This window comes from Podarcis liolepis (genome assembly GCF_965112155.1).
Source record: "Podarcis liolepis genome assembly, chromosome: 1".
NCBI lineage: Eukaryota > Metazoa > Chordata > Lepidosauria > Squamata > Lacertidae > Podarcis > Podarcis liolepis.
Window position 1 is genome coordinate 83,986,880 of NC_139554.1, and position 7,365 is coordinate 83,994,244.

The following is a 7,365-nucleotide window of genomic DNA, read 5'->3' on the forward strand; positions in this document are numbered from 1 at the left end:
CTATTTTAACCCGCCAGTTTCGGCTCTCATAATGTGCCTCAGATGCGGCAAGCGACTGCTAGACGCTGTGATCCCAGGCGGGAATCCTCTTTCTCTGACGCAATGCGCCCTGCTTAAGGGCTGGAGGAAGCACAAGAGGGATCCCTCAAACCAGTTTAACTACAGGCACTAGAGCTGTCCATGCGGCATGAAAAGGGAGTTCCCCTCCCTCTTCACAGACCAGTTTATTTAAAGGGGAAGTGGGTTCCCAAGTTACTTGCCCTGCTTTTTAGCCCGCTTTTGCTTGCGTTAGCGAGTGAGTGAGCTGAGCAGACAACAGCTCCTGGAAATCTCTAGGCAGGCTGCTTGTTGTAAGGCAATTCTCCCTTTCCAGCGTCGACAGGTGGTGTGTGGGAAGAGTTGCTCTCCAGTGGCTCCAGATGGAAAACTGAACTCCTACTTACCATGACTGTGCTTTGTTCCCAGTCTCCTTGCCGGTTTAAGAGTGCTGCATTGCTCGCGACTTCAGTAGGCCTAGGGAACTGGTGGTCTCCTGGTTTTATGCACTCCTGTTATCCACGACCGCTGGGCATGCTGGCTGGGGCTGATGGGAATAGGAGCCTAACAATATCTGGTCACAGGTTACCCCATCCTTGCTGTAGTGGCTTCAAAAGTATACTTTATTATGTTTCCCTTCTCTACCTCTCTCTCTCTCTCTCTCTCTCTCTCTCTCTCTCTCTGTCACACACACACACACACACACACAGGTTCTATTCAGATTTGAGTAATGCAGAGATCAGCAGGAATAATAATAATAATAATAATAATAATAATAATAATAATAATAATAATTTGTTTATACCCCACCCATCTGGCAGGGTTTCCCCAGCCACTCTGGACAGCTCAGTATTAGTTGTGGATCCAGCTAGAGTGCTAAATACCGGTAATCCTTTTTCAGGGGTGAAACTACAGTAGGCTCATTTTCACCCAGATCAAAGACCCAGTTTGGCATACACACATCCAATGTGCATTTGTGTACACACATCACAAGCTGGGAGCCTCAATGGTGCCCCTCTGGGGGTTTCACCTGGGACAAAAAACCTGGCTAACCCCCCCCCCCCCCGCATAGCTATGGCTCTGCCCTTTTTATGCCTATCTTGCATTTCCAGTATTTAAAACTAGCTATGATCATTCAGATGTAAGGAGGAGGGGAGATTTTGCTCAACAAAGGGGAATTATTGTGCGTTTGGAGATAAATTGATTGATAACAACTGAGGCAGACAAAGGAGTAGGGTTCCAACCTGGGTTCATTGGAGTGGAGCCTAGGGCCCTGAGTGGTTCTCTTTCTTCAGGCTAGTTCTTGGTTTCTTTTTGTGTGTGCCCCCCACCCCACCCCAAATACGCATTGTGTGTGGGCTGACATTCATCTCTCTCGTTTAAGAAAATCTGCCTCCAATTTTTCCTCTCCTAGAATCATAGAATCATAGAGTTGGAATAGACCACAAGGGCCATCAAGTCCAACCCCCTGCCAACTGAAACTGAAACCCCTGAAACTGAAGGGACTGAAGTCTTTGTATTTCTCAACATGAGCGGGCCAGTTTGTGTGATAGCATTAGTTTTAAAATAGCTGCATTTTCCTTTTTCTATGAACAGGCAATCTTTACAACCACATCTGCCCTAATGAACCAGTCTTCATGGGATGCCCATAAAGGTCTTCATGTGAGACACCAAATCAAGCTCTCAGTTCAGAAAACCTGGGAGGAGAACCTACGCAGAAACAAAGAGGTGGAGAAATTTAAAAATTGCTTCAAAATAAGTTTAACCCAGCTTCTCCAAGATTCAGAAGGAAACTGCAACTTAGGGTAACGCTTACATGTATCTCATGAAGTGTTCTCTAGTGAACAGTGTTTTTTTCTTAAAAAATGCTTTAGGGGTACTCTCCTTTTCCTACTCATATTGAAATACTGCCCTTCAATGAGGTCAAACTTAGATTCACAAAATGTTTAGGGGTATGCATACCCCTGCGTCCCTCCAGGAAGCACTGCTAGTGACTATTCCAGGAAAGCTTGTGTCATAATGCAAGAGTGAGTCTTTAAGGTGCCACAAGGCTCTTGGCTGTTATTGAAGAAGATGCTAAAGACCACAGACATGGTTGCTGCAAAACAAAGAAAGAGGGCTATTTGATTATCCCCCTCAGAACAATTTGAAGCCTTCTGCAGAACTGTAGTCCAACAGGCAGAGCAAATAGCTGCAGACATGTGAGAAACTGATTGATGTACAAGGATTTCAAGGCAGAAGAGTAGAAATGGAAAAGCAGGTGGTGCATTTAAATCAACATATTTTCTTCCTCTTTTAATGTTTGAATTAGTGTGTTTTTTAAATATACAACACAAACTACTACAACAAAATCCCTAATCCAGCCCTCCCCACATATGACTGATTAATGGTATTAGAGTGAGAATTATCTTTTCAATGTAACATATAAGCACAGTCCAGGAAAATCTTATGGTGTTCCAGTTTGTTCATACAGATGGTGAGGAGTACACTTAAGATACATTAAATCATGAAGATCATATTTAAATCAACTTTTTTGTTTATCTTCTACCCAACTATAAATTGTTTGTCATTAAATTCCTCCAATAAAACGCTGTGTTGAGGATGAAATAGCCGTATTATTTATTAGACACGTGTTGTTTAAGTGTTGCTGTCTGCATAAAAAGTAGGTAGACATTTTAGTCTCCTGTACTTGCTCAAGCCATATTTACAACAAAAATACAAATCAATATTTTAATTTCCTTTAGATGTGCAGGCCTCTACCATGTTGCAATAAACCCAATAGTACAGGAAATTATTCACAGAGACAACAGCTCCCAAAAGAAGCACGGGCATAATCTAGAGTTGTAATGAGCTAACTGTCACAGAATGGGACACAGGAAGTACAATTCAATCAATGGGAAGTGTGTAGTAGTGGTCACAACTGGACCAAATATTCTCTTGAAAGGCTCAGAGGATAAATCCATAGACCTGCAATCCAAAACGATCTTATGTGTTGTGGATCCAAATTGCTGAGCAAGTTAAAGGTGTCTATATTCAGGCTGCTGTCATGAAATTCAAGAAAAACAAAAGAGGTTTTGTTCTGTTTATAAAGCTTTTGCTCCACAGTTCAAAGCAGGGGTGGGAAACATTTTCTGGCTGGCGGGCCAGATTCTTATCTTCCCACTCCTGAAGGGCCAAATTTGACAGGTGGGTGGGGCCATCTACCTGTCAGTGACCTCTGCACTTTGGAGCAGCAGGGCAGGAGGAAATTCTAAACTTTATTGGAAAGTGTAGACTAAGGTAAAATAATTTCTTTTGAAATCTGTAAGAGATGGTGTTCTATTTTTAGACTGATAACACAAACTTTGGAGAATATAAATATCTTTAAGCAAGAGCAGAAGGATGGGACACACCAGGTGCAATAATCTTGCTAAACTCATTGCTTTAACATGGAGAACAAGAAGCTTAGAAATGCCATGAATGCTGTTCAGTTGAAAGGTATTCACTGTTTAATGTAAAAATGGATGGTGTAACTAACATTCTTGGTATTGAGAGGCTGGGAGTTAAAATAATATCATCTTCTTTTGACTGACACTGATAGCCTTCGCTGCCCTATGGTAAGTGAATATGAAGTAATTATAGAAATTCCTCTGGCTGAGATTAGTCAGCAGTTACAGATTTTCTCATCCTGACACAAAGAATATATCTTCCACATTTATCAGCAATAGTGAAATTCCACATTTTAAAAAGCTTATGAAATGTACAGTAGCTTAAAGTAGTGGTTAAAAAGAGCCTAAGTAGGTGTGCAGATTTATTTGTTTATACACAATTGCCCCGTTTTAAAATAAAATTAAGAAATCCCCCCTGCCAGCACCAATGTGTATTGGACAGACATGTTTGTTGTTCACAGCATAACATAAAATTTGACCAACCCGTTTAGCAATTCAGTGTTAAAATAAGACGCTTCCTTTCATGCTATCTTTAATGTTGATGTTTTGTGTCATATTGCATGAGAAGCGCATATTACCTGAGAGGGATGTTGAATACAGGTGCAGACTGTGAGCACGCAGCCAGGTTTGTTATTAAAGGTAAAGGGACCCCTGACCCTTAGGTCCAGTCGTGACTGACTCTGGGGTTGCGGCGCTCATCTCGCTTTATTGGCCGAGGGAGCCGGCGTACAGCTTCTGGGTCATGTGGCCAGCAGGACTAAGCCACTTCTGGTGAACCAGAGCAGCAGCGCATGGAAACACCGTTTACCTTCCCGCCGGAGCGGTACCTATTTATGTACTTGCACTTTGACGTGCTTTCGAACTGCTAGGTTGGCAGGAGCTGGGACCGAGCAACGGGAGCTCACCCCGTCGCTGGGATTTGAACCGCCGACCTTCTGATCGGCAAATCCTAGGCTCTGTGGTTTAACCCACAGCACCACCCGCGTCCCTTAGGTTTGTTATTACATGCCTACAAACTGAATGATAGTGTAGAAAGCAAAACAGTAATCATAATCATTACTACTTTAGTGTTTCTATGCAAGTTTATTTATTTAGCATTTTCATTTAGGAGCCTTGATGTTCTCTGTTTCTATAGTCTCCATTTCTAGAGGAGGTGACTAAGATGAACCAAGTGTTCTAGATGCGGTAAGCAAAGTGAATAGATTACATTCAAGTTTGGTGGCATAATCTGAAATAGACCCATTAATAGTTTTCTCAGAGTGGCCGAAACTTTCCCAGTTATGTAATGTTTGAGATAAAAGTGTGTCTTTGGCCTGATAGTCTCCTTAAGCATTACAGGTATTAACTGTCATGCAGTCTCCATCTGCTTTGTTTCCTCCCCTGTCAACAATCTGAAACGATTCATTCAAAATAGAACAGCAATGTACGGAAGGTGTCGCTTGTCGCTTGTTCTCATGCACCTTGTTAGTCACATGGAGCTGATCCTCTGTATATTTTCTGAGGGTTCATGCATATGCAATATTGCTTGAACTACGGATATAAAAGTCTTCCTGTGTACATTGAGCAGCTCAGCTCCTGCTTTTGGCAGAAGTGAGGTCACTGTCATAGAGATCTGCCATAGCAACCAACGTGGGTACTGACAGATTCAAAGAAGGAACACTCATGTCAGTCATTATGGGACTTAAGATGCAAAAGAGAGATGTATTTGCACTAGTGAGGTCCTAAACATACTTATTCTAAAGCTCCATTGTTTGCAATAGGGCTTACTCACAGATATGTGTGCATAGAGTTTCAGCCAATTCAATGACTCCATGCACATAATTTTCAATGACTCTGTGCTCATAATTTTGCTGATATATAACCCTAGATTCTTAAGGAGTAAGCCAGTGCTTGCTTGCTTGCTTGCATCATGTAATGCAATGATGTCATTTTGAGTTTGCTTGCCTTTTAATCTGCTTACAAATATGTACTGAAAAAGGCGGGCCTTGTTGCTTTGAAGTTGATCTATGGCAAACAGAGAAATGTGTTTATCAGGCTATGTATTGTGCAGCCTTGATAAAATATTACACCTTTTCTCTGCCTCTGCTCTCAATCTGTAACATGTAGATTAGCAGCTCTGATCCTCTGCCTTAGGATACTGCTTTGGGAGTAACACCACGAGCAGCTCAGGATGGGAAGAACTTGTCAAGGGGAGAAAATATGTTGATTATCACACGCTTATTCTGAATCCTCTTGAAATCAGCAATCATTCACTGCTGCTAACTTCATGCTTGGCTAGCAGAGCACATATCTAGTGGATTACATATGTAGCAAAATCCTATTTACTCAGAAGAAAACCCCATTTATTTCAACTGAATTTGGTCACAATTCTGTTCACACTTTCTGGGAGTAAACCCCAATGAACTCAATGTGACATACTTTTGTGTAGTCCTGCATACCACATGACCCGGAAAGCTGTCTGTCAAACGCTGGCTCCCTCGGCCTGAAAAGTGAGATGAGCACTGCATCCCATAGTCGCCTTTGACGGGACTTAACCATCCAGGGGTCCTTTGGCTTTACCTGTGTTGTAAAGCCCTCTCCCCACCCAGACTGTTCATTGCACTTTTCCACATTTTAAGTCATTATCTATTGAGCTTTTTTTTAGGATTTTACCCCGGGAAATACGGTAGTAAACAGCCAGATTAAACCGACTGGCGGGCCAGATTAGGTCCCCAAAATGGACTTTGGACATGCCTGTTTTATGGCATATTTCATGAAGACCCCATCCTACTTAGAATGCACACAGGGTGTATTCACTATCTCTAGGCCAAAAAATAAAAATAATCAATACTTTTAAGGGAAAGTACTTCAGTACTCAGTGCTTTTAGCAGGAACATAATCACAGGCACATAGATCAATCAGGAAGCAAAAGAAATAAAATTGAAGCAGAATGTTGGCTTAGAATGGGTTACATTCACCTGCATTGCCTGGGAATTATAATTTACATACACCCCTAGTCAAACAGGCTACAGCACTTTAGCCACATACAGCAAAGCTTCTTTCTCCTTTTGTCCTAAGAAGGGAGCATGCATAGAATTAAGATACTGACAAACCAGATCTGTCAGTTTAGGGACCTGGGGCAAACTTAAGAGAAGAAAAGAAGCAAACAAAAGCAAAGGTGCAAAACGGGTGACATCAGTTCTAACCAATCTCAGACCTTCCTCTCAAGGTGCTCAATGTACGTAAAATATTTACATTTCCTAAAGCATGAAATGTCAACTAGTTTCCTTGACATTCACAAGTTACAGGGTTGGACAGATTTTAAGGCTGCTGTCTCGCTGATCGTAAATCCTGTTGAGATCAATTGGATTAAGTTTGAGTAAGTGTGAAATTAAGTTGGATTTCCCATCTCTTCTAGCAACAGCTTTGGGTAACTGCTTATATAACTGATTGGCCATTGATTTGGGCAGGGAAATCAATCGTTCAGGAAGGACACCATTTAACATTTGACAATCCATAGGGGTTTTAAAAAATGATTTCTAAATTATACTCTTGGCATAGCAAAATGCTTATGCTTCCTTCTCCCCACTCCCTTGCAAGTTACCTTTCATTTAACTGGGTATGTATGTGCTTTATATGCTACTCATTATATAGCGCGCGCATGCACACATACACACAGCAGCCCTGTTTAGGGAAGTTTTTAATGTTTGATGTTTTATTGTATTTTTAATATTTTGTTGGAAGCCACCCAGAGTGGCTAGGGAAACCCAGCCAGATGGGCAGGGTATGTATATATGTATGTATAAATAAATAAATAACTATCATCATCATCAAGGCAAACACTCATATTTCTATGGCAATCATATTTTAGAAGCAGGACCTGCAGTGTGGAGAGCTGCTGTTCAGGTTCCAGTCGGCTAGC